This window comes from Podarcis melisellensis, assembly GCF_964234715.1.
Source record: "Podarcis melisellensis genome assembly, chromosome: Z".
NCBI lineage: Eukaryota > Metazoa > Chordata > Lepidosauria > Squamata > Lacertidae > Podarcis > Podarcis melisellensis.
This window is the reverse complement of record NC_138547.1, coordinates 2633099-2660865: the sequence shown is the minus strand read 5'-3', so window position 1 is coordinate 2660865 and position 27767 is coordinate 2633099. Positions and strand designations below refer to the sequence as shown.

Sequence of the window (27767 nt, the reverse complement as noted above, 5' to 3'; positions counted from 1 at the left end):
TTCCTGGTTCAAAAACCAGGCTCAGGGTGGATAACAACAAATTTCAAACACTTTAAAATGCTTAATTATAAAAGCAGCATAAAATACATTATGCATTGATGTATCCATCCTCAAGACATTGGCTCCTCCATCTCCATCTCCACCACCCTCTGCCCTCTGGGATTCTCCAGCTTCCTCAGAGGACTTGGTCCTCTTTTCCCCACGCCCCAGGCCTAGAGCTCCTCACCTAAATGCTCACACAGAACAATAGAAGTGCAGTGTTGGAAAGGACCCAAGGGTCATCTAGTCCAACCCCTTGTGGTGCAGAAGTCAGATGACTCCCCTCTCTCTCAGAAAACCTTTGTAACAACCCTTAACTCCACATCCGTTGCCAAAACCAAGCTTCAACACCTCTCACAGAAATGAAAACATTTCCTTCCTTTCTTTACCTCCCTCCCTCCTCACCCTCCATTCTCTTTTGCCACTCTGGACCAAATGTTGGATTGTAAGCTCTGTGGGGCAAGGGGCCTCTGCTCTTTAAAGTGCCACTGCGCACATGGATGGTGCTCTGTACAACTTCCCATGTGTAGAAAAATGTGAGGATGTTGTCACACAGCCACCACTGGGGGACCTGTAGTACCGCATCACAGTTCTGCATCTACAGAAAGAAATTGACTTGGGAAGGTGAGAAGTGAGCTTGCAGTTCTATGGGGTGGCAAGGGAAAGCTCCAGGGGGCTAATATGGGAGGCATGGCGAGGGTGGGGGAGTGTTGGTGAGCTGAGTGAGCAGAGGTAATAAAGAAGCAAGCAATGTTCAGGGCATGTGGCTTTCAGCAGAGGGCCCTGGTTCCGTTGCAATTTAGGCATACGAATACAGAGGTACCTCGGGTTACATACACTTCAGGTTACAGATGCTTCAGGTTACAAACTGCGCTAACCCAGAAATAGTACCTCGGGTTAAGAACTTTGCTTCAGGATGAGAACAGAAATCGAGCAGCAGCGGCACAGCAGGAGGAGGAGGCCCCATTAGCTAACGTGGTGCTTCAGGTTAAGAACAGTTTCAGGTTAAGAACGAGCTTCCAGAACAAATTAAGTTCTTAACCTGAGGTACCACTGTAACAGCTTTCTGCTTCTTTGGGTTCAGGATCAGCTAGACATCCTCTTAGAGCAGGGTGAGCATTGGTCATGCTGGCAGTGTGATTGGTGGGAGTCCACCAACATCTGGAGAGCCACAGTTCCTCAGCCACAACCACAACCTCCCAGTGTTTTCACAGCCATGCATCTCATGGCAAGAGTGCCCACTGGTGTGCTGCCGCTGGGCACACCTTAGCAAGAACTCTGACCTCCCTTAGCGGCTGGTAACAAGAACATCTTGCCATCCCTTTGCTTGCAATTTATGCTTGAACTTCCTTTCAGAAAAATGGGATTTGCTTCCAAACTCGCCATCCATCCTCTTTCTTTCTTTCTTTCTTTCTTTCTTTCTTTCTTTCTTTCTTTCTTTCTTCCCCCTGGCCCCTGCAACTTCGTTTGTTCCCCCCATTATCCCTGGGGCCACCATCTCCTCCACATTTGTCCAAATGCAACTAATCTCTTTTAAAAGAAAGAAATAATACCCGGATGATTTAATTTACTGTATCGACCTCTTTCGCCAAGGCTGCTGGGCTGCTGGGCTGCCGAGATTTAATTTGGAAGGAAGAAGTCCTTAATTATTATGAAGCTGTGCAGTTCTCACCACCGCCCCCCCCCCCTTCCTCCCCTTCTCAAGTTCTACTCGCAGATATCATTCTAGGCGCGACAAATGTCCTCTGAGCATGCAGCCAGTTGTTAAATGGATCTTGGAAAGAATACAGCGGTGAATTAATTAATAGCAATGAATGCTTTTCCTAGCAGGTTTTTATTCCTCAGGCCTCTGACCTTTCCCCTCTCCTATCAAAGAGCCATTTCAAATGCCTGGAACGGCAGCAGAGAACGCTGGGCTGGGGAGCTGCTGGATGCCTTAGAGCAATCTGTTCCCTTTCTCTCTCAGCGCTTCTCATCTTCTTCTAGCGACTGAAAGAGATACTGCGAGGCAGGAGCTCACAGAGCGCCAGTCGATTCACACACAGGCTTGCATCTTCAGCCCTCCCTGGCTGCGGTTTCCAGCACTGACCTGAATATGCAGATGGGGAGGCTGTAGCTCAGCGCCAGAGCATCTCTAGCTGATTCACGCCATAGTGCACAAGGTACAGTTTCTCAACACTGGATCAGCTCACAGTGGAATGTGAGAATTAGGGACTCAGTGAGAATTCTTTTGGAATCTGGCATGTCTGCTACCCCAGGTTCAGTTTCCTTGCGACGAAGGTCATCAGAGATTGTGGTGTCTTTAGGATATGTGGTTTTATTTACACATCTATACAACCTGAGCATGAGATGGAGGGGCTCACAGCATCAACACCCCATCGGGTCTTGCTTCTCCATCAGTCACAGTTTTGGATCCAGCACAGAGCAAGCGTGTCTCTGGGTCTCCAGCTTCCAGCCTGCTTTTTTCAGCTCATCTCCCACACACCACCCTGGCTCTTGTTCTCCTACCTAGCAGCCAGGTGAGGAGGGAGAGGAAAGACCCGTCCATCAGCCTGGAGGGCCTCCTCCCTTCACTGTAGCTCTTGCAATGGAGCCCATCCTTTTGGGATGTGGATGAGGACACTGCAGTGGCCAGCCAAGGCCATCGTCTTACAAAGAAACTTCTCTGGCTAGTTCCGCAGTAGGATCCTCTCTTTGATTCTAACCCTCCCCGGGTACAGGATCCTAAGAATTGGAAGGGAGACACGGCATCATCCAGACTCACCTCCCAAACCCACAACATCATGTTACTATCCCACACAAAAGCCTTATTAGCTGAGCCCCAGTTCTTTTGAGCTGATTCCTAAATTTCCTACTCTCCCTTCTTCTTGTTTTCTTCTCTTTTTTGTAAATAATTTTTTATTGATTTTCACAATTGAATTCCACATTTAATGACAACAGTACTTTTTTCCCTACCCCAACCCCCAAATTCACAAATACCTTTTTCAAAACCTTATCTTTGAGGTTCTTTAGACCTCATGACTTCCCTCCATTCCCTCTTCTTGGTTCTTTATATAGACAAAATTATTCTGCATTTCTATATTCATGCTTAGCCAATTATTATTTCTCTTAATTTATCCAAATTTCTACTGATTGCAAGGAGTTTACTCAAGTCCTACTGATGTTTCAACCTATTTGCAATACCCTGCAATCGAACAATAAACATTTTTCCCCCTAACTTTAGCATACTTAAATTTCACCGGAAGGCGACTATCTGTTGAGTCAGATTTGAAATCCTGCTCCCCTTCCTCCCAGGCTTTTCTCAGTCTCAGAGGCTGTAGTTTCAGCCTTGTTCTAACTCCCAAGGCACCCCCAACTGATTCCTGCCTGTCCCCCAAACCATCCACCTGTACGCTAGACATCTCCTGCTCTTTCTTCATATCAGATCCTTGCATGGCCACCTATTCCGCTTCTGTTTCCTTTGTCGACGGTGCTATCTTAATAATCAGTTCTGTCATCATTTTAGTATTTTTATCCATTCGAACTAGTAATTCGTCTGTTAGATTTTCTAAATTTTCCTTCATCTCTTTTATCAGCTGTCTTTTCAATTCTGAAGAAAGCACCACCCATTCAAAATGGGGCTTATGTCCTGTTCGGAGACCCTTCTGTCCGAACTTAAAGTCATCAATCAAACAGCGCTTTCTCAGTAGACAACTTTTCCTGTACTTTCCCACCCTCCTAACCCTTTCCCCTCCAGCTGTATTACCTAGTAAAGGACCCCTGACCATTAGGTCCAGTTGTGACCGATTCTGGGTTGCGCTCTCATCTCGTTTTATTGGCCGAGGGAGCCGGCGTACAGCTTCTGGGTCATGTGGCCAGCATGACTAAGCCGCTTCTGGCAAACCAGAGCAGTGCACGGAAACAGCGTTTACCTTCCCGCCGGAGCGGTACCTATTTATCTACTTGCACTTTTGACATGCTTTCGAACTGCTAGGTTGGCAGGAGCAGGGACTGAGCAAATGGAGCTCACCCCGTCGTGGGGATTTGAACCGCCGACCTTCTGATCGGCAAGTCCTAGGCTCTGTGGTTTAACCCACAGCGCCACCCGCATCCGGGTACGTTTACCTAGTACATTTATACAATTTAACATAAAGTCCACGTTTCAAATTAATTCTAGTTTTTACAGATATTTACTTTAAAAAGAAAACGAAGAGCAGTATGTCCAAAAAGAATTCAGCTTAATTATCCAGGGGAGAGTACTTGCTTCTTATTAGACCTATTTTCTTAAAATGTCTCAGAATGATGTGAGAGATTGCAAGCAGTTAAAAATCCTTATGATTTCCTCCTTTGAAGGGGTTTCTAACAGATCCAATCCTTCCAAAATTCCAGCCTCTTGCTTTTTTCAGTTCCACTTTAGAGCTCCAGTTTGTCTTTAGAAAAACAAGTTCAGACTTCTATAAGTCATTGCAACCCAGATATATAATTCCATACATTCCCCCAACAGAGTGCACAATAAGTTTGTTCCAGGTTTTCTCTGCTTGGTTCAAATTCACCAAGGGCTGTAGATCAAAGTCAAGTCCACAATTGTAAATCTGATAAGTCAGTAACTCCAATAAAAAGCAATAAAGAATGGGTTTCAGTTGTTTTTACTCCAACTTCCCCATCAGCAGACAGTATCCATAAGTATCATAAAAAAGATTTAGTAGTAGTAGTAGAAGAGGAGGAGGAGGAGTTTGGATTTGATATCCCGCTTTATCACTCCCCTTCAGGAGTCTCAAAGCAGCTAACATTCTCCTTTCCCTTCCTCCCCCACAACAAACACTCTGTGAGGTGAGTGGGGCTGAGAGTCTTCACAGAAGTGTGACTGGCCCAAGGTCACCCAGCAGCTACATGTGGAGGAGCGGGGAAGCGAACCCGGTTCACCAGATTACGAGTCCACTGCTCTTAGCCACTACACCACACTAACCTTTTCACTTGCAAATTGTTTCCATGCAGTAATAGTTACCAATAAGATGGGGGTGGACTTCCTTTTTACTCCTCCGTCTGGTGCCGAATTCCACCTAATTAATTCCGAAAGTATATCTTCTTTACCTTTCCATCAGCTTAGTAGAAATTTTTGGAAGATCTCTTCTTCAGGCTTGAGCGGACGCTTCACTCCTTGCAATACTGCCATGACCACAGGCTCGATCACCGCACAAAAGGAGTTTTGGGGTTGCACTCTCCAGCACAAAAGGAGTTTTGGGGTTGCAGGAGAGCCCTTTTGTGGTCTGCTGGACCTCTCAACACCCTGAGACCCTCTCAGGGCTTTTTGGGGGGGTGCGCCTTCCCTTGGTGCTTCCCCCGGTTTCTCCGCGGGACTCAAGTCCGTCAGACAATTGGACTCGTGCTCCTTTCCGCCATCTGCAGAAACCAGAAGTCCCCTTCTTGTTGTTTTCTTCTAAAACACTTTTTCACGGAGGATAAGGCTGTCAGTTATTATTAGCCAAAATGGCTATGCTCTGCCTCCATGGCCAGAGGTAGCAGTGCTTGGGAATCCCGGTTGCTGGAAATCACAGGAGGGGAGAGATCTCTTGTGCTCCGATCCTGCTTGTGAGCTTCCCACAGGCATCTGGTTGGCTGCTGTGAGAACAGGGTGCTGGACTAGATGGGCCACTGGCCTGATCCATCAGGGGTCATCTGAGGTTCTTCTACTTCCAGGGCTGTTGGGCATGCTGTGTCTGGAGCTCAGCCTACACTCGAGTAGGACCCGTCATGTGATAGACAAATATCCCATGACTGCAAATCATGGAGCAGGAATTCTAACATGCTGCCTGCTGGAGCAGTGAGACCCCAACCAACGACCCAAATTTAGATTTGTTCACAATCTAAATTTGCATCTAGCTGGCATCCATCTGTCTTGGGAGACCATGGAGGAGTGCAGCTTTGCAGGTGAAGTCAAACTGTTGGAAGATTACAGCACCTGCTGTGGTTGTGGAGGATGATACACGAGAGACGTGTTTTGTTGCAGCTGGGGCAGAGAAAGGAGTCCAGTTGTACGCCTGCAGATGCATACGTAAATTTGCATCTACAATGTTTAAATTAGGTAAAGGTAAAGAGAACCCAGCGCCTGCCAACCTAGCAGTTCAAAAGCACCTCCGGGTGCAAGTAGATAAATAGGGACCGCTTACTGGCGGGAAGGTAAATGGCGTTTCCGTGTGCTGCGCTGGCTTGCCAGATGCAGCTTGTCACACTGGCCACGTGACCTGGAAGTGTCTGCGGACAGCACTGGCTCCCGGCCTCTTAAGTGAGATGAGCGCACAACCCTAGAGTCTGTCAAGAATGGCCCGTACGGGCAGGGGTACCTTTACCTTTACCTTTAAAGAGAACACTGCCCATTTGGTCCAGTCGTGACTGACTCTGGGGTTGCGGCGCTCATCTCGCTTTACTGGCCAAGGGAGCCGGTGTACAGCTTCTGGGTCATGTGGCCAGCATGACTAAGCCGCTTCTGGCAAACCAGAGCAGTGCACGGAAACGCCGTTTACCTTCCCATCGGAGCGCTACCTATTTTTCTATTTGCACTTTGACATGCTTTCAAACTGCTAGGTGGGCAGGAGCAGGGACCGAGCAACAGGAGCTCACCACGTCACAGGGATTTGAACCACCAACCTTCTGATTGGCAAGTCCTAGGCTCTGTGGTTTAACCCACAGCACCACCCGTGTCCCAACAGGAGGCAATGATGGCCACCAATTTGGAGAGCCTTGATGGAGGTTTGGACAAACCCATGGAGGAGGAGGAGAGGAGCCACAGTTACTGCGCTGTGCCTCCGTGGTCAAGAGGCAGCGAGGCTTCTGAATACCAGATGCAGGAAAACACAGGAGAGGAGACCTGCTCTTGTGCAAGGATCCTGCTTGCTGGTTTCCCACAAGCATCTAGTCAGCCACTGTGAGAACAGGACTAGATAGCTCATTGGCCTGATCCAGCTAATGGCTCTTCCCACCTTCATAAGCGTCATCTGCCTGGATGAACAAGGACTGACCTTGCCAGCCTTATGCTTTGCGCATGAGCATCACGCTGGTAAAGGCTATGCGAGATAAACAAACTGTATCAGACAATCAGTTCTTCTTCTTGCATTATGATGTTCCCTAAACAAACCTTCACTTCAAAGCCACTCTGTTGTGTTCCTCTCTAAACACCGGCTGGAGGGATTGGGGCTTAATCTGCTTGGCCTTCCCAGGTGACAGAAGGGCTCAGCTAACATGGAAACCATGATCCAAGGTGCCTGAAGCAGCTCAGCCAAAAAGCAAGGGGTAGGAGGATGAGAGAGGCAGGTGTGAAGGTGTAGGTCCCGCCCTGTGGAATGCCTTCTCATCAGACGTCAAGGAAATAAGCAGTTATCTTATTTTTTATTTATTTTTAAAGGTAAAGGGACCCCTGACTATTAGGTCCAACTCTGGGGTTGCGGCGCTCATCTCGCTTTACTGGCCAAGGGAGCCGGCATTTGTCCACAGACAGCTTCTGGGTCATGTGGCCAGCATGACTAAGCCACTTCTGGCGAACCAGAGCAGCGCACGGAAACACCGTTTACCTTCCCACCGGAGCGGTACCTATTTATCTACTTGCACTTTGACGTGCTTTCGAACTGCTAGGTTGGCAGGAGCAGGGACCGAGCAAGGGGAGCTCCACCCTGTCGTGGGGATTTGAACCGCCGACCTTCTGATTGGCAAGTCCTAGGCTCTGTGGTTTAACCCACGGCGCCACCTGCGTCCCAACAGGAGGCAATGATGGCCACCAATTTGGAGAGCCTTGATGGAGGTTTGGACAAACCCATGGAGGAGGAGGAGAGGAGCCACAGTTACTGGGCTGTGCCTCCGTGGTCAAGAGGCAGCGAGGCTTCTGAATACCAGATGCAGGAAAACACAGGAGAGGAGAGCTGCTCTTGTGCAAGAATCCTGCTTGCTGTTTTCCCACAAGCATCTAGTCAGCCACTGTGAGAACAGGACTAGATAGCACATTGGCCTGATCCAGCTAATGGCTCTTCCCACCTTCATAAGCGTCATCAGCCTGGATGAACAAGGACTGACCTTGCCAGACTTATGCTTTGCGCATGAGCATCACGCTGGTAAAGGCTATGCGAGATAAACAAACTGTATCGGACAATCAGTTCTTCTTCTTAGATTATGATGTTCCCTAAACAAACCTTCACTTCAAAGCCACTCTGTTGTGTTCCTCTCTAAACACCGGCTGGAGGGATTGGGGCTTAATCTGTTTGGCCTTCCCAGGTGACAGAAGGGCTCAGCTAACATGGAAACCGTGATCCAAGGTGCTTGAAGCAGCTCAGCCAAAAAGCAAGGGGTAGGAGGATGAGAGAGACAGGTGTGAAGGTGTAGGTCCCGCCCTGTGGAACGCCTTCTCATCAGATGTCAAGGAAATAAGCAGCTATCTTGTTTTTATTTATTTATTATTTTTAAAGGTAAAGGGACCCCTGACCATTAGGTCCGGTCGCGGACAACTCTGGGGTTGCGGCGCTCATCTCGCTTTACTGGCTGAGGGAGCCGGCATTTGTGCTCAGACAACTTTCTGGATTATGTGGCCAGCATGACTAAGCCACTTCTGGCGAACCAGAGCAGCACACGGAAACGCCATTTACCTTCCTGCCAGAGCGGTACCTATTTATCTACTTGCACTTTGTGCTTTCGAACTGCTAGGTTGGCAGGAACAGGGATCGAGCAACGGGAGCTCACCCCGTTGCGGGAATTCGAACCGCTGACCTTCCGATCGGCAAGTCCTATGCTCTGTGGTTTAACCCACAGTGCCACCCATGTCCCAATGTTTAAATTAGCACATGGGAATTTGTGCCCTGGATCTGTGCCCCACCTAGGCTTTTGAGGACCTAGCAATGACCCCACGTCTGTGTTTGGGTATCTGTCAGCTGTATCCACATGCCTCAAACCTCTACTTATGTCCGCCTCTGCTTGCTTCCATTTCGCCCAACGTCCACAGCAAACCCAGAAGTACCAGCAGGTTTGCCACCATTCACACATTCGCAGGAGCGGTGATCACTGTTTGCGCATGTGCAGAAGCGGCAATTGCCATTCATACATGCACAGAAGCAAGTAATTGCTGCCCGTGCCTGCGCACAATGGCACCTCTCCCAGCGACCCGTTTCAACCTCTGGACGGACCTCCAGAACAGATTATGGTCGCAGGTAGAGGTTCCACTGTACTGAGTCAGACCACAAGACCTTTAAACTTTAAGGGATTAGCTCTGCAAATGAACAGGCAATTGCAAAGAACTGTGTGCCTCCTGAGCATGGGCAGATTGCACTTTCTCCCCACTGAGTAACCAAAATCAGCTGCTGCGTACATGGCATTAAAGAGAACAGTGTTAAGATCAGGGTGTGGGATTTGCATGCAACCTTGAGCAACCCAATTTTTTAAAAGCAAAAGTAAGCAGCCAAGCCAAAGGCAGATGGGGAAATGTTTGGAGGGGCAATCTATCAGTTCTTAAAGTGCCTGAGCCCTTAGGCCAAAAAGGGAAAGGGTGGGCCTTGTGGGGGTGGGGAGGGAGGCATGTGTGGAAGATTCAAAGGCACCCTGAAGGTTGCTCCCTGTCCCCATCACACCTGTATTTCCTTTCACCTTGTTGAGGCATCTGCAGATCTGCCGCTTTTAATGTAACACTTCTCAAACCAGGGAGCTTAATTGCTGGTCTCTAATTAATGACTGTCTTAAAAGGTGATTGTCAAGCAAGGTGAGGGAAGAGGGCAGCTTGGTGTGAGGAAACGTCTGGAAATCGCCCGCTGTCTCTCTATGTCTAGAGCTTCCATAATCATTATGGGCTGCAAGTCAGTTATATTTAATGCTTTAAAAGTCATTAATTGCTCCACCCTGAGCTAATGAACAAATGAAATGTAAATATGATACAAAACCTCATTGCCCATCCTCTTTTGAGGCTGTCAAAGGGCGAAAACAATGTGACTCAGATAGGATATATTGGCATTTATTTGGTTTTGTTGTGCCAGTTTAACTGTCATGGCTGCCCGCAAAGAATCCTGGGAACTGTGGTCTGGCAGGGGCACCTACCCAGCCTTATTTGGAAAGAGGGAATGTCAGTCATGCAATGCTGTCTGCCTAGCTGCCTTGCAATTTGCAGTGCCAGCCTAAGGCATGTTCACTTCAAAGCAAGGTTCACTGAGAGGAGTGGGATTTCCTTCCTGGTAAGAGATTGGCTCTCTGGTTTGCATTAATGCCAATTGCACCTCAGGGACAAACATCATCATCATTATCCACAGTAACTCAGAGCAGGGCTTTTAGTGCATCTGCCCCTGTTCTGTGGAATGGCATTCCTGTTTGAGGTTCCCTAGACGCCCACAATCTGCACTTTCCAGAAACAGTTGAAGAAGGTTTCCAACAGGCTTTTCCAGCTGAGTGTGTCTTTTTCACAAGTGTGCACTTGTTAGGGTTAAATGTACTGGTCGCTTTCCGGCACTGAACTGTTTTAAATGATCCTGTGTGTAAACCACCTTGAGACTGGTGGTTTAGAAATCCATTGCAATAATAGCAGTAATAATAACTGCAGTTGCTGATGAGCCTTCTGTATAGCTGATGCTTTACACAGGTGCCTTTGTGTTAAGATCAGTGCAGAAGACTCTGCCGGTGGTTCCTGCAGTGAACGAAGGGCGCAATACAGGGTGCTGAAGAAGAGACCGATGAGTTGAGTACTTACGTAATCTATTTTAGTATCTTGGTTTTGTCTTTACCCCTAAAATAAAAAATATATTTTAAAAAAGTAAACTGCCTTGTGTCCATTTCTGGTGAAGCATGGCATAGAAATATCTTAATTAATAAATGACCTCTGTCCCTGAGCCCAAGGAGCTTACAGTCTAAAATAGGCATTGGGTGAGCTGGCATTAAAACGAGGATGAGGCATATTGCTGGAGGGAGAGAGGTCTCCTGATGGCTCTTTGGAAATGGTTGCTAGATTGAATTGTTGTGTTCAGAGGCACCATATCACACACATACACAAACACCTACTGGCTGCTGAAGTTATATTTATTGGGCATTGAGGGAGGCACAGAGGGGGTTGGACTGGAGAGTCCTTTGGCTTGGCCTAGCAGGGTTCTACTTATATTATTATTATTATTATTATTATTATTATTATTATTATTATTATTACATGATAGTCAGGAATGGAACATCCATGTGAAGTGGCAGTCTACCCTTGAGGACCAGATGGTGCTAGGGGTGCAGGGAAGAGGGATGCTGCCTCTGTGTTTTGCTTGTTGGCTTCCTGGAGCCAGGCCACTCTGGACTTGATGGACCTATAGGACTTACATCTTCCTTATTAAGATTTAGGGGATTGTTTAGCATCACTGGGTTTGCAGAAGAGGAAAATTTCACCCTGAAGAGCTAGCTCATTTTCTGGAGTTCATAATAATAATAATAATAATAATAATAATAATAATAATAATATTTTATTTATACCCCGCCCTCCCCATCCAAGACCGGGCTCCGGGCGGCTAACACCAGATATAAAACAATTGATTAAAATACAACTTAAAAACAAGATTAAGTACAACATTAAAATGCAGCCTCATTTCAGTAGAAACTCAAATCAAAAACTTTTGGGGGATGAAAACGTCAAATCTTCACCAAGGCCAACTATCCAGACTGGTCCTACATGGCCAGAAAAAAGCCAGGGAAGTCCCCAAATAGGAGTTCCATCACAGAAGGAGAAAGGGAAAAGGAAAGAGGGAGAGGGGATCAAGTTGATCCCAAGCCAAAGACCAGGCAGAACAACTCTGCCTTACAGGCCCTGCGGAAAGAAATCAGATCCCGCAGGGCCCTGGTCTCATGAGACAGAGCGTTCCACCAGGCCGGGGCCAGTGTTGAAAAGGCCCTGGCTCTGCTTAAGGCTAATCTGACTTCCTTAGGGCCCGGGATCTTAGGGTGTTGCTGTTTATGGACCTTAAGGTCCTCCGTGGAGCAGACCGGGAGAGGCGGTCCCATAGATACGAGGGTCCTAGTCCGTGAGCACAAGCTTCCCATTCTCCTGTCCCATTATGACAATATCAAGCCTGTGGCTCATTGAGCACAATGCAGCCCCGATTGCTGAATGGTCTGGGTTTTGGTGCCTGCTTTGGCTGCTGATGGGGGCGGGGGGAGCAGGACAAGAAATGTGGGGTGGGGGGTGGGCATTGCTGTCGTGTGCAGGCCACAAGGTGTGGCTGGGGAGCTGCCCCCAGCTCAGTGAACCACGTGCCGCATTGGCCGACTTTGCATGAAGCAGGCATGCCTTCTTTTGCAGACAGTTTTTGGACAATATAATCAGATGGCAATTTGCCTCTACTTCACACACACTTGGATCATTTTCGAGTCACAGAAGCAGAGGCTTCTGGGAACACAGATTTTCCCCATTGTGAGCTCGGAGTCGGAGACAGGTTTTTAACAAGGCACCCCTCTGGCAGTACACAGCCACCCTCCGCCAGTGCTGCCGCCTGTGCCAAGGAAATAAACCAGGACAGCCTTGGAGGCAAAATGCAGTCAGTGGGTCTCATTTGTAAGCAGAAGCATGTCTGCAGGAACTGTGCTTGCATGAACAAAAGCGGCCAACTTTCTAGAGTCCTGCGGCAACTGCTGTGTGTGTTTGTGTGTGTGTGCGCGCGCGCGTGTGTGTGTGGAGACTGCCTCTCCTCTGACTGTGGGATTGTAATACAAGATGCACACCTTCGCGCCACCCGCGGGGCGCGCCCAGGGCGGCGGCTCCACCTCCCGGGGCGGAGCGCAGGCGGTGGAGTACAGGCGGCGGAGCCAGCAGGACAGCTCGGGCACAGCAGCACCGCAGCCGGAGGGACGGAGCGCGCGATGCCCACGGCACCTCCGACGCCCTCGGCCCCTGCCGGCCCGGCCGCGCCCCCCTCTCCCGGTCCCAGCAGCAGCGGAGGTCCCGTCGGCTCCGGAGACGTCCAGAACAAGCCCTGGAAGCAGCTGGGGTACATGGTGCAATGTTCGCCCTGTGTGGTTTCTCTTCGCATGCGCTGCCCCGTGGTCCAGCTGGCTGGCCATGCAGGCAACTTCAGATCCGGGGGTTTTGGCCGCATCCTGAAGAAGTACTGCCCCGGCGAGCAGCAATGCCTGGAGCGCCTGATGTGCGACGCGCTGCAGCCCTACGTCCCGGCCTATTATGGGGTGGTGGAGCGCGATGGGGAGACCTACATCCAGATGGAGGACCTGCTGTCCGGCTTTGACAAGCCCTCCATCATGGACTGCAAGATGGGAGTCAGGACGTACCTCGAGGAGGAGCTGGAGAAGGCAAGGCAGCAGCCCTGTCCGCGCAGAGACCTGTACGACAAGATGGTAGCTGTGGACCCAGCAGCTCCCACGGCGGAAGAGCATGCGCAGAGCGCCATCCTGAAGCCCCGCTACATGCAGTGGAGGGAGACCCTCAGCTCCACCACCACGCTGGGCTTCCGCATCGAAGGCATCAAGAAAGCGGATGGCACCTTCAACACCAGCTTCAAGAAGACCCGCCAGCCGGAGGAGGTGACCCAGGCCTTCTGGGACTTTGTGGACGGAGACAAGAGAGTCCTGACCAGCTACCTGGAGCGACTGAAGGAAGTCAGGCTGGCGCTTGAACAGTCTGAGTTCTTCAAGACACACGAGGTAGTGGGCAGCTCTCTTCTCTTCGTCCACGACCAGAGGGGTCTGGCACGGGTGTGGATGATCGACTTTGGCAAGACAGTGCCGCTGCCCAAGAATCAGACTCTGACTCATCGCCTGCCCTGGCAGGAAGGCAACCGCGAGGACGGCTACCTCTGGGGCCTGGACAACCTCATCGCCATCTGGGAGAAGATGTTGGGGAAGTGAGCCAGGAAGATGCAGCCGACACGTTGAGACGGGGGCTGCCTTGGCTCCCCAGGGACTCTGCTGTTTAATTTATTCAGCCAGGTATGCTACTGGAACCAGGGGGATACAGGGCCCGTGGAGGAACTGGAAGAGCACCAGGGGCCTTTTGGAAGAGGCCAGCTGGTTTTTGCACCGCTAAGTTTATTTATTGGCGTCGCAGATGTGGTGGAACCTCCCCCCCCCCCCGATTGCCATTCTGCACGTCGTGGACAGTAAAGACTTTTGGAAGGGGCCAGCTGGTTTTTGCACCGCTAAGTTTATTTATTGGCGTCGCGGATGTGGTGGAACCTCCCCCCCCCCCGATTGCCATTCTGCACGTGGTGGACAGTAAAGACTTTTGGAAGGGGCCAGCTGGTTTTTGCACCGCTAAGTTTATTTATTGGCGTCGCGGATGTGGTGGAACCTCCCCCCCCCCCCGATTGCCATTCTGCACGTCGTGGACAGTAAAGACTTCCATGGGCCAAGACAGAGAGCTCACCAGGGGTGTTGGGACTGAGTTTGGGATGTGGGATTATTGTGGTGCACGGTTTAGGGTCAAGACTTTGAACCACAGTGCTGGCCATGCCCATTTCCCAAATGTCGGGAGAGACTGAAAAGCGGGGTGAGCCACAGCCTGGAGGCCTCGGTCAAGTGAAATACTTGCGTTTCTCTTCAGGGTTTGGGGAGTAAAGGGAAACTTGTTCCTTCTGCTTTGACTGTTAACTTTCCTGGTGCCCAGATAATTCTGCCAAGGCAGACAGGAGCAGTTTGTTGCTTTTACAACCTGACGCACCAAAGGGCTTGGGGGAGAACACCTTCCCCAATCGCTGCAGAAATAAATGGTGGAGTTCCACTGCCCCCCCCCAATTGCTTTGGCAGTGCCAGGCTGCCTATTTTTGGGGTGCTGAATTTGGGTTAGTTTTAACAAGCAGAAACCAGCGGGTAGGATCTCTCTGGGTGTGTGGGTGTGTGGGGGTTTTTTTAATGGTGGTTGGGAGGGGATTGTGGCTGTCCTTCGGCCCACTAGAGAAGGGAGCCACTCCTCTGTATTTGAATGTATGTGTTTCTGTATTTGAATATGTGTTTTTATATGAATTTCTGTATTTGTATTTCTGTATATGTATGTGTTTGTATATGGGTTTCTGTATTTGAATGTATGTGTTTTTATCTGTAAAAAAGTTGTTCTTTTTTTAAGGGACATAAAGAATTACAAGTGGGAAGAAAAAAAGATCCACAACTTCGTTCCAAAACATTTCTTCTCAAAATGAATGTGCTGAGAACCAAAGAAGAGAGAGAACCAAATGCTGGATTGGGCAGAGCACAGCCATAGCGGCTTGTGTCCATTCATAGCCTTGAATGTACACAGAGGCTTTGCACTCAGCGTACATGGTCCAATCTGTGCCCCGTTGCCACTGGCAGAATCTTTTATTAAATTGTTTACCTTGCCATACATTAGCCTTCTCCTCCTTTCTTCCACCTTGGAACTAAAGGTGGAGTACGTATGGTTCCCCACTTACCAGTCCCAGACCTGCTTAGCTTCAGCAAAGTGGTGGTCTCAGATGCCTTTGGACCACCACCCTGAGACCTTGCCAGGAAGAGCAGCAGAAGCGGGCACACAACAATTTTTTATTTATTTAAAATTGCGTTGAGGCAGCCTTTCACTGCTGAAAATTACAAGGCAGTTTAGAAAAGAAAACCAGCACATTATAAAGCATAAATTATAAAGCGTTGCATACTAAGGATCAGTGCCCATAATTTTTACTAACCAGCAGAAGACCTGCAGAAGTGTTTGTGGGGGGTGGGTATTATTCATTAGTCTTTGTTTTTGTTTCATTATGTATGTTGTGTTCTCATTTTGTAAGCTTTTGTTGTGAACTGCCCTATGATCTTCAGGTGAAAGGTGGAGGGAAAATTTAATAAAGGTTGGTGTGTGTTTTAATCAGTTCCCCGGCAATGATTTTAATTTTTTGGAATGATTTAAATAGTTTTTAACTGTTATAAATAATTTTAGTGCTTGATTCTCTGGCAAACTACTTTGAGGTTTTCGTTCGTTCGTTTATTTGTTTGTTTGTTTTTACAATCAAGAAATGTGTAAATTTTATGAAACAGATAAAAGAAATTATAAAACAGGTCCATTGCACAAAGGCCTTCCTTCAAATCTCCACAAGATCTATCTCTGTTAGATATGGCATGATTGAAAGGGCCTTCTCAGATGCCCTCAGAAAAGGGGGACCCATCTATTGGGGTGCTCTCTCAGGTAGCATAGCCCTAAGATGTTCAAAGCATTAGAAGTCAATTAGCTCACAGCTGATTGCATGCATTTCACAGCTACCGGTAATTGCATGCACTGGTGTGATAGGCACACAGCAAGATGTTCCACTAAGATGTCCACCAGCAAGGAGAGGTATTGACCTACTGTAGCAATGGGAGCTCAGCAATTCCTGGTTCTCTAGGGAAGACAGTGAGGCCAGCAAAGACAAAAGTCAGCACCTTGGAGAGATACCCAGATCTGAGTTCAAAACCATAGACAGTGCTCCCATAGCTGAGGCCAGGCATCCAAGTTCTTTCAGCAAGGTCCTGGAGCAACTTGGGTTCTATAGCAAGACTAAACATTAGGAAGAACTTTCTGGTGGCAAGAGCTGTTTGACAGTGGAACAGACTACTAAGGAAAGTGATTGACTCTCTCTCCTTTATTTGAAGTTTCTAAACAGAGGTTGGGTGGTCATCTGTCAGGGATTCCTGCATTGCAGAGAGCTGGACTAGATGGCCCGTGGTGGTCCCTTTCCATTCTACAGTTATATGGTTCTATGACTAAGGTAAAGGTAAAGGGACCCCTGACCATTAGGTCCCGTCGTGACCGACTCTGGGGTTGCGGCGCTCATCTCGCTTTATTGGCCAAGGGAGCCGGCGTACAGCTTCCGGGTCTGGCGAACCGAAGCAGCGCACGGAAATGCCATTTACCTTCCCGCTGGAGTGGTACCTATTTACCGGTATCTACTTGCACTTTGACGTGCTTTTGAACTGCTAGGCTGGCAGGAGCAGGGACCGAGCAACGGGCGCTCACCCTGTCACGGGGATTCGAACCACTGACCTTCTCATCAGCAAGTCCTAGGCTCTGTGGTTTAACCCACAGCACCACCCGTGTCCCGTTCTAAGACTAGCTGATCACTAACCAGAAGTTCCACTCCCTGAGTGCTTCCTTCTGGCCATTTAGAGAGCTGATGCCATCTGTAGCCATTGGTTCCTTGAAGTTAATGAGGTTTCCAGCTGAGGAGATATTTCCTTGATCCCTCAAGGAGTCTGTGGAGCAACCATCAGGTTCTGGCAGCAGAGGCGTCTCCTTGGAGGAGAGGAGGTAGACTTTGCTGCCTGCCAATATAGAGGGACACAGGAGGTGTGTGACTCCATCTCCTGCTTGCAGCTGTGTTTGCTGGAAGACCCTGCCTTTGAGAAGTTGGGTTCCAAAATGTATTTGCGCCTTGACCCTTTTCATTTGTTCCCTCCCTGATGCCCAGTTTCCCAGCAGCTTAAAATTAAATCAAGTGATGCCAGACTCTCTCCCCCCCCCACACACACACCCAAACCGGGCAAAATGTCTGAGGCATCACCTCAGTTGGAAGGCATCCAACAGAAAAGATCAAGGCTGCCCCAAGCAGCTATATGCAAATGGCGCTGTTATAATTGGCTCTCTGTGTCTTGCAATTAGCCACGAAACAGATAGCTGCCATCCCTGACCTTTTCCCTATGCTAGCAAGGCCATTGTTTGGCTGCCCTGCTTAATTGCAAAAATGTAGCCTCGAATCACGGATGCAGATAACTCCCCCCGTGTTGTTGGCCGTAATTTGATGAGACATTGCGACAAGGGAAGGCGTCTCCTACCAAAAGCACAAAACTAATAAAGCATGAAGTGGCGGTAGTGAATCACACACACACACACACACACACACACACACACAGGTACTCATAGAAAAGAAGAGGGAGAAGCGTTAATTTCATGTCTCGTCTCTCTGATATTCGCTCTTGCAAATGTTTGAGTATGTGGCTCTGCTCTTTGAGGGATGCAGAAGCTTATGGAGTTGCTGCAAAAGTTCTGGTTTCAGGAGGACTAGTCCCTTGAGCAGGGCCAGAATAGGTAGAGCCAGTGTCCCAGACATCACAGATTTATCTTTCAGTCGGCTTGCTAGATGAAATGGCCCCCCTGCTTCCTGTCTTAGCCAGCCCAGATGCCTCCTACTTTTTGCTCAAGGGGGCTTACATGGTTCTTCCCCCACCCTGTATAATCCCTACAGCAACCCTGTGAGGCAGGTTAGGCTGAGATGCAGGTGACTGTTCCAGAAGGTGTGTTTTATGGCTGAGTTGGGTAGGGGGCTTTGAACCCTGGTCTCCCCCAGGTCCTAGTCCAACACACAAACCAATATCCAAACTGGCTTGGCTATTAACCCCCACTCCCCCAATGTTTGCCCCCTGCCCACTCCAATACAGAGCTGATACACAAAGGTAGACTGCCCCTGGGCATGGAGGCTCCATTCACATAACCACGGCTAGCAGTCAGCAAAGGCTGGGGTTTTTTGTGGGTTGGTTTTTGTTTTTTGCACGTTTTATGATAACTAGCTCCCTGGCACCTCACACTTCGGTGACTATATCTGTCCGGTCTTGTTCGGCCTTATTCCCGAAGGATTAGATGCTAGCAGGGAGGGCTTGTTTAGATCCTGGTGACATCTAGATTCCTGTTTGTCTTCTTGACAAACCCACACTGTGCAACAAACACTCCTGCCGCAGCAGGGAACACAGTCTGTTGTGACAATGTCTTGTCTACGGATGATGACTGTAGAACAAAGACATGCCTACCCCCTTCAGAGTTAACAACCCAGGTATTAAACCAACCCCCAGACTTTGCAACAAGCTTCTACTTACCATGTTCACTGCGTAACAGGGGTGGATGGCAATCATGGTGCCCTGCAGGCCTTGTTGGACTACAACCCCCATCAGCCCCCGTCTAGTATGCCCAAAGTCAGGGAAGGAGGGAATTGGAGTCCGGAAGTGTCTGTCTTCTGTCCTAAGGTATTGGTGCGTGCATATGGCTGCTCAGGGCTGACTTCATCCTTTTGAGGTGATGCCTCAGCCATTCTGCCCCATTTGGGTGTGGGGAGTTCTGATTTATGGGAAAGAGCATTCCTGACGGCAATGCAGGTTTCCTTTGCCAACACTCACCGTTGCCCATCTGATTCCTACTACTTGACACAGCACACACATCAACAGCAGCTCCTAAAGGGCACAGAAAATGCACACACACACTTCTGGTGACTGAGTAGGTCTGAGGGACAGCAGGGGGGGGGAGGATTCTGCTAGGCCACCCCTCTCAGCCACCATCTATTTCTCCGCTCCTGGCATCTCTGCACACCCAGGCCCTTCCTCCTGCCCCACATCTTGTGCCCCTTCCCCACCTCATCTCCTGCACAGACTGTTCCCCTTCTTTCAGCCCTTGTGGGGGGCACAAAACCCCATAAATCACTGCTCCCTTCCCCTGAGTCAGCTTCTGGCCCCATGGCCTCCGCCACGCAATCCCCAGCATCCTGCCAGTCCCTGGTGGGCGACTCAACCATAATGAACTAGAAACTTTAGCCTTTTTAAAAAAGAGAGAAGGAGTAGGTCAGTGCTTTCATACTTTGCATGACTCACAAAATCCTGACCTCTGGGCATTTGAGTTCAACACTCGCCTTGGGCTTTGGACAAGTGTTCGCAGCACCCCACCCCACCCCATTTTCCTTTCAGAGTCCCTCCTTCCGCCATTCATCCCAGCCTTCACTGACTCCCTCCCTCGTTTCCTGTTGGTTCTTAGGAAACTGTCTCTGGGTCTCAGTGAGCCTCTGTGCAGCTGAGTGGCAGGCAACCCCCATGCTGTACGCAAGAGATTACATGCCTCTCTGCTTGTAAGCCTTTCGACTTCTTTCCCCTCCGGGGTGCAGGGAGCCCTGTGTAAGATGCCTGCCATTGTGTGGCAATTATCAAGCGCTTTGCATAACTCTCTGGCACCCGGCATAATGAATCCCCTGCTGTCCTTGGTGCAAGGGGCTCTTGTTCCAACATGGATTAATGCCAGCAACCTGTAGCCTCGTGATCAGATGGCTGGTGCTTCCAGATTGGTGTTCAAAATTAGCCCTCTGCTGTGGCTGCAACCCCAACCCAGTTACCTGCCCTTGCCTTCCTGCTACGACACCCAGGCCCTGTCTGTGGGTTCCCTGTTGCCCTCTTTGCCCCATTCGTTTTGCCAGCTCTGTATCCTGCCACCCATGGATCCTTCCTTCAGTCTGCTGACTCTCCTTCCTGCAAAACAGGGTCCTTCTTCATGCAGCGCATGCAGCGCATGGAATTTGCTCCCATGGAAGGCAATGATGGCCACCAATCTAGATGGCTTTAAAGCAGGATTGGACAAAATCATGCTGTTGATGGACACTAGCCATGATGGCTATGCTCTGTGTCCACATTCAGAGGCAGCAATGCTTCTGGGTAATAATGAGAGTCCTCCAGGATGCTGGACTTGATGGGCCATTGGTCTTTTCCAGCAGGCTTTTACTGTGTTCTCCACACAGCCCCTTCTCTCTGCAGCCCCACCCACTGAGCTGAGGTTCCCCATAGAGTGATCCCCTCTTTTCCTCCTTGGCCATTGTTAGCCCACAGCTCTTCTACAGTTTCTTGATTCTCCAGACCACTGCCTACTCTGTCCCCTGACCTATCTCCTGCCCTATGGAGGGCTCAGATTCAGGCTACTCACACTCAGGGGAGGAAGAGCTCTTGGTACACCACCATGGCTCTCCCATCACCTTCTGATTCTGGGGGCAACTCCCTTGTAGCATCTTTGGCTGCTTAGCCACACGGCTGCAGATTCAGCAACAGGCCTTTTGAAAGGGTGTTGCTTGAAGAGCTGTGATTCCTGCATTGCCCGGAGTTGGACTAGATGATCATTTGGGTCCCTTCCAACTCTACAATTCTGTTATTCTAGGGCAGGGGTCAGCAACCTTTCTCAGCCGTGGGTGGTCCACCGCCCCTCAGACCATGTGATGGGCTGGACTATATTTTGGAAAAGAAAATGAACAAATTCCTATGCCCCACAAATAACCCAGAGATGCATTTTATTTTAATTTTTTTTTAAAAAAATATTCATTTTATAACACAAATAAACAACACAAACAAAAAAACAAACAATACAAACAAATTCTTGTCTTACCCTTATTTTTTCTAAACATTGTTAGGTTTGCTTTCCCAAGTCCCCCTTATCTGATTTTCATTTTACCTCATCTTTAGCAGTTTACAATATCATAATTTCTAACCATTTTTTTTTAATCACACCTGCTTTTACCATAAAAATCTTCACATTTTATCACTTACAAATAATCAGAGATGCATTTTAAATAGAAGGACGCATTCTACTCATGTAAAAACACCAGGCAGGCCCCACAAACAACCCAGAGATGCATTTTAAATAAAGGGATACATTCTGCTCATGTAAAAACACGCTGATTCCCGGACCATTCGTGGGCCGGATTTAGAAGGCGATTGGGCCAGATCTGGCCCCTGGGCCTTAGGTTGCCTACCCCCGTTCTAGGGTTTGTAGACAACTCCCTGGCCAGCCTCCTCCAGCCTTCAGGTGACTGTGGTCCTTTGCTGAGACAACATTATCCAAAGCTGAGACAGCAGGGCCCACTGGGAGTTGTCCAGCATTCTTCCTTGCTTTGTGTGCCACCATTTCCCCAGTAAGTCCCAAGCCTCTCCTCCTACAAGCAAGCTCCATCTGGGGCCCTTTTCCTTTCATCACCCCTTCTTGCTCCTGACACATTTGTGGGAGAACTGCAGAAGGAAGGTGCAGGAAGATTTCTGGATCATCGAGGGAGCATTTCAAGTTTAGGATAGTTTTGCAGGACTCCAGGGAAGTTGGGTGATTTGGGTGGGTGGGTAGAGCACAAACCTCTTGTTTTCACTAGATTCCCTTCTCAGGAAACCCCCTGTCTGTTCCTAAGAAGATAAAGAGAGATGTGCCCTGTCACAAAAACAGGGCAAGATCTTGCCAGGTTTTTCATGGAATGATGGGTTGTAAAATAATGGGAGCCAAAGGCATCTCTCTCTCTCCGCCGCCACCCCTCTCACTCTCAAAAAAAAAATCATCTGGTTAAACAAGGGGAGCAATCTCCGGAACAGTCGCTCCAGGAAATACAGTTGTGTTCCATGGTTATGTCTTTTCTGGGCCGAGAGGCAGGTGCACAGGTGCATGGTGAGCATCATTTTTAATAATGGATGGTGACATCTCCAGACAAAGGAGGACCAGCAGAATGGCGCTTCTCTTGATCGGCTGGCCGGTTGTCCCCTGAACCGGAACAATCAGAGTTGCCTTGGAAGGCAACACTTAATTTACAACACGGGGGCAGCCGGATGAACCGATAGGCAGAGTGGGCACGGGCCCAAGGCAAGGAGGGCTCAGTTTTGCAGGTGCTGAAGAACGTTCAGAGGGAGAAACACCAACAAGGCCATCTCATTTAATCCATCTGTCCTTGCTGTCTTTCCACCGGCAGGTGCAAACCTTTGTTATCACAACAGGCTTTTGGTAACAAACTAGTTTTAATGAAAAGGGATAGTGCCATACTGTTTTCATTGTAATTATCTGTATATTTTAAATAGATATTTTACATTTATATATAGTTTTAATTCTATTAGTGCTTAATAGTTTTTTAATGATCTTTTTCTTCTTCTATTTTTAAGCTGTTCCTGTTTTATCTATAAGCCACCTTAAGTTCCTGTCAGGGAAAAAGGCAGACTAAATTACTGCTGCTGCTACTACTACTACTACTACTAATAATAATAATAATAATACCTCAGAATTTGGAAGGGGATTTTTCCTTTAAAAAACCCCCAGATATATTTATTTGTAACATCACAAGTTATGATAACAAATGTCAAATAAAAGTAGAAAGAGGTGCCTAGAAATACCTCCAAGTTGGCATAGCTTTTTTTGACAACAATAAGAAACCAAGACTTTAGTCTCAGTGGTCCAGGCCTGTGGAACTCTCTGCCACTAGAGATTCAGCAAGCACCTTATTTGACAACAATAAGAAACCAAGACTTTAGTCTCAGTGGCCCAGGCCTGTGGAACTCTCTGCCACTAGAGATTCAGCAGGCACCTTCTGTGCCAAGTGTTAAATGCCCACTGAAATTTTTCCAGACCACCAGGCCTTTGCAGGCAATTAAGAGTGCTTCTCCCACAATGGTCTATTGATGTTTGCTTTTAATTCTTTTGCTTTTGACTTGTTGTTCATTTGTTATGATTTTACTTTATGGTTTTATGATTTTACACTGTTGCAAGCTGTTGCAATATTGTTCTACAATACAGTATATCAATATTTTTGATAAATAAAGACTCAGTTTCTCAATACAGACACTATCTTGTAGTCTGCCCTCTCTGGTAAGCTTTAACCATGTATACTATGTTCCAGATTTTAGTTATGTGTTCTCTCAAGGATGGTGTTCTATACATGCCCCCTCTCCCAATTCTGACAAATAATAATTCTGGCAGCAGCTCAGAGAGGGAGAGGTTTTTTCCTAACACACTCACTTTGCCATGGCATCAAAATAACCCAAACAACATCCACTCCAAGCTACGCCACAGACTTATTTCAAGGTTTTTTTTATCAGCACATTTGTGTGCAAGATATCAGGGTTCAGTTCTGTTCAAACTTAGCACGTGGGATCTTCCCAGAGTAGAGAGAGCTGATTCACCCAGCAGATTTCCAAACCACCAGATGATCCTGAATAGCCTTTGGGTCCATACATCTCTGTTGCAAGACCAGAGGCCACCTGGCCACCCCCATCAGCTTCAGAGGAAGAGAAGTCAGGCAGGAGATTCAGGGCCACTAAACTGGTCATCTACCTGAGGAGAGGGAAAGTGCATGGAAGTGCTAGCTGGATCAGGGCCTGACTGAGAGCCCAGAAGGTGTTGAGCCCCCATCTCAACATAATCTCACCATCTGAGCTGCTGAAGGGACAACTCCCTTCAAGATCCAAGCTTTCTGAACTGGGAGAATGGTCAGCTGATTGACCAACCCTTTGAATCCAGATTAGGGCAATAAATAGTTTCCTGATGTGTTCAGCTTACCTGTTAATGACTGAAGAGCTGCCGCCAGAGAACACAATCAGTGAAAAGTGAGAAAGATGCAAATAAGGCTACTGTTGGGAAGCACTTCTGGAATGTGGAAGACAGGACTTCAGTACTGACCTCTTTCTACAGTTTTTAATGCTCTCTCACATTAATTTATCTACTTAATAATTATATTCTGCTGGTCTTCCATCACGTGGATCCCATGCAACTACTGACCAAACCCAGACCTGCTCAGCTTCAGCAAGATGGCAGCCTCATGTAGTTACACATGGCCTTGATGGGCTTCATTTACAAGGACTATATATATGTATTTATAATAATATTTTTAAATAATAAAGCTTGGCTGTGTAAAAAAACACACAAAAAAACAACAACTTTGGAACAAAGTCCTTACGGTAGTTTGTTAAGTGACTTGTGGGTAGGCTGCTCCTGGATGCTTCAGCTGGAACGAAAGTGAAAGCCTTTCTGCATATGCTCAGAGGCAGTTTTTGTGATCAGCTGTCATCACCCAATGGTAGGAGAACGACCCCAGACCCTGGATCTCCTCTTGCTCTGCCTTCTCCTCTCTTCCACCCCTTTGTCCCACACTCTTGATAACTTTGGTAGCAGGGAGTGTGCACATCTCATTTTTTGTATGGGGACCCCCATGCAATCCTTGTGCAGTGTGAGAGCATCTTGATGTTACCGTGGTGGCAGAGGATACAGTGAACACACAGCAGGGCCTGCAATGCAGATGAGACTTGGCTGTTTGATTTCCGCTCGCTGCCTTTCCCAGGGCTGGGCCATCTCTCTCCCCTTTCCTTTCTGCATTCTGCATTATAATTCAGAGAATATATCTGCAGTTTCAGCTTTTAACTTGCTGGGAGATCAACCATTCTGCTCCTCTAGGCAGAAAGGGACCAGGGCCGTATTTAGGTTTGATGAGGCCCTAAACTCCTGAAGGTAATGGGGCCCTTTATATGTCCACCTGTCCTTTGTCAACAACAAATGGTCGCTAATTTTTTTTGTGTTGAATATATGCTATATGGTCATTTATGGACCTAATAGGTATCTCAAGCCGTTTGCACATAACAAAATATGTATTTTATCAAAGTAATTGTTGGACTGAAATACAATTAAGAAGAAGTATATTAATAGTGAAATGGGGGGGGGGCAAGAGAGTGGGGCCCTAAGCTAGAGCTTGTTTAGCTTATACGTAAATCTGGCACTGAAAGGGACCGGCTTAAAAACTCATTATCAACTCCTACTGCAGCTGCAGTGGCAGGAGCTCAGGTTACTCTCTTCTTGACAACGGCTCACTCCCAGGCAGCTGGGATAGGCAGAAAGACTGTGATTCGCCACCCCAGGGTTATCCCGTGAATGAATGAACTTTATTACGGTCACAGACCAGGATTTAAAAAGCATATAGATAAAATAGCAGTTAGGATTTTTTGACCGATAATTGCTAGGACAAATGAGGAGAAGGAAACAGGCATAAAACATCCGAATAAAATACAAGATTAAACTCAGATAGTGGATGGATAAAAAACTAATAATTAAAACAGATAAGAGCTAAAAAAAACCAGCAAAGACACGCAGTTAAAACAACTGTAAGAGCATAAGAACTAAAAGACTCGCAGATAAAACAGCTATAAGAGGCTGCAGAGTAGAAATAGAGGGTTATCCTGTGAGTTTTGTGGCAGAGTGGGGATTCAAACCCTGGTCTCTCAGGTCCTAGTGTGACATTCTTAACCACTGCACCACAGTGGCCTGACCATTCTATTTCCTGGAGAATTGGAACTCTAGAGATGGTAAGCCCTGCTTTTGCATTCCATATGTTGTTGGACTGCAGCTCATGAACACATGAAAAGAGCCCTGCTAGATCGGGTCAAAGGGAACCCACCTAGACCAGCATCCTGTTCTCACAGTGACTAACTGGCTGCCTCAATGGGAAACCCACAGGCAGGACCCAAGAACAAGAGCCCTCTTCTCCCCTCCAGTGGCTTCTTCCAGCAACTGGTTTTCAGAAGTGTTGCTTTCTTCAACCATGGAGGCAGAGCAGAGCCACTGTCGCTAGGAGCCACTGACAGCTCTCCTCCTCCAGGAATTTGTCCAATCCTCTTTTAATGGCATTTGGGGTAGGTTTGCGGGTTTGGCAGAAGGAGATAGGATCTGCCCATGCGGTGCCCACCTGGTGGAAACTCTAGCTCACATGGCCCTTAAATGTCAAATGTATGATGATCTCCGCCAACAGTTTCTACATCATCTATGTATTCCAACATGGAAACCAGAGACGGAGGTTATGTGCTTCTTATTACAGGGGAGAGACCAGGAGCTCACCAAGACAGCTGCTAAGTCCCTCTATCTGTTTTTTTGTTGCCAAAGCATGCTACAGGATCCTGCCCTTGCTGGAAACCCACAGAGATGAGGCAGATTGCTCGCCTCTTCTGCCCTTTGGCGGGTGAGTGTGTCGTTGGGGTGACAACGAGATCACACTGGCCTAGCTATTCTGAATGTATTCTGAATGTTCTTATGTGATGCCAATAAAGGTTACTTGACTTGACTTTAATGGCATCCAAATTGGTGGCCATCATTGCCTCCTGTGGCAGTGAGTTCCACAGTTTAACCAGGAGTACTTTCTTTTATCTGCCCTGCATCTTCCAACATTCAGCTTCTTTGGTTGCCCACCGGTTCTAGCGTTAGGAGAGAAAAGGGGGGAACTTCTCAACTCTCTCCATGCCATGCATAATCTTATAAACACCTGTCTTTTCACCTCTTGCTTGCTTTTCCTCCAAACTAAAAAAGTCTGAAGTGCTGCAGCCTTTCTTCACAGGGGCCTATAACTCCCACCACCCCTAGGCAATGTGGCCAGATCATCCATGATTCCACTGCTGGCAGCAGCAGCAGCAGCAGGGAGAGGGGTGGTTGAGGAGCGGGCAGGAGCTGCAGTAGGTAGCTGCAAGAGGGGTGAATATGGCAGCCTGGATGTGTGGATGATATGTGGATATGGCAGTATGTGCAGGTTTTCCAGGGCCAGCTGGCATTAAAATCATAGAACTGTAGAGTTGGAGGAACCCTGAGTGTCATCCGGCCCAACCTCCCACAATGCAGGAATCTCAACACGCTTCTCCCATCTAATTCGAAACCACACTGGACCCTGCTTAGCTTTGCAAATGTGCCAGAAGTTTTATTGCTGGAAGGGAAATCCATAGTATAAAGGCGCTGGGGGACATAGTGGAGTGTTGGCAAAGGAAAGGGAATGGGGGGAGGGGAGCGGCTTGTACAAACTCTTCTTCTAAGATGACCAGAGCAAGATAAGAGACCAATTAAATTTGCACAGATGACTGAGCAACTGACCAGCAGGGGGCCTTGCTCAACCTCCATCCAGCAGACTTGGACGTAAACTGGTGACCTGAATCTGTTGTTTGTTTGAATAAAGAGTTCTTATGGAAGGAAGGAGTCGTTTCGGAAGTGTGGATGGAGTTGTTTTGCCGGCATTTCTGCATTGGCATCAAAAAGGGAAAGGGTGGCTTTGAGCAGATCCATATCCAGGAGGTTGTGTGTTCAGGTCCGTGTCCCAAGACATTTGTGTCTCTTTGTGCATCCTTGTCCACAGATAGCTAGTTTTAGAACAGAAGAATCTAACTTATGCCTTCTTGCCGACACTTTAGCTGTCTAGGTGCAGAGAATTTTCCTCTGGTTTCTCACATCTTGAAGAATAAGGCCCTTAGTTAATCTGCAGCGTTGATCCGCCTGAATTATT

At 48.1% G+C, this 27767-nt stretch overlaps 1 protein-coding gene and 1 pseudogene across 8 annotated transcripts in view; both read left to right on the top strand.

Moving 5' to 3' along the window:
• The window catches only part of DAB2IP (DAB2 interacting protein), a 305802-nt gene that overhangs the window by 140466 nt on the left and 137569 nt on the right, over positions 1–27767 (top strand). The window lies entirely within an intron of this gene.
• Positions 12841–14116, top strand: LOC309361504 (inositol-trisphosphate 3-kinase C pseudogene; annotated as a pseudogene). Its single transcript has one exon. The product of its transcript is annotated as an inositol-trisphosphate 3-kinase C pseudogene (transcript).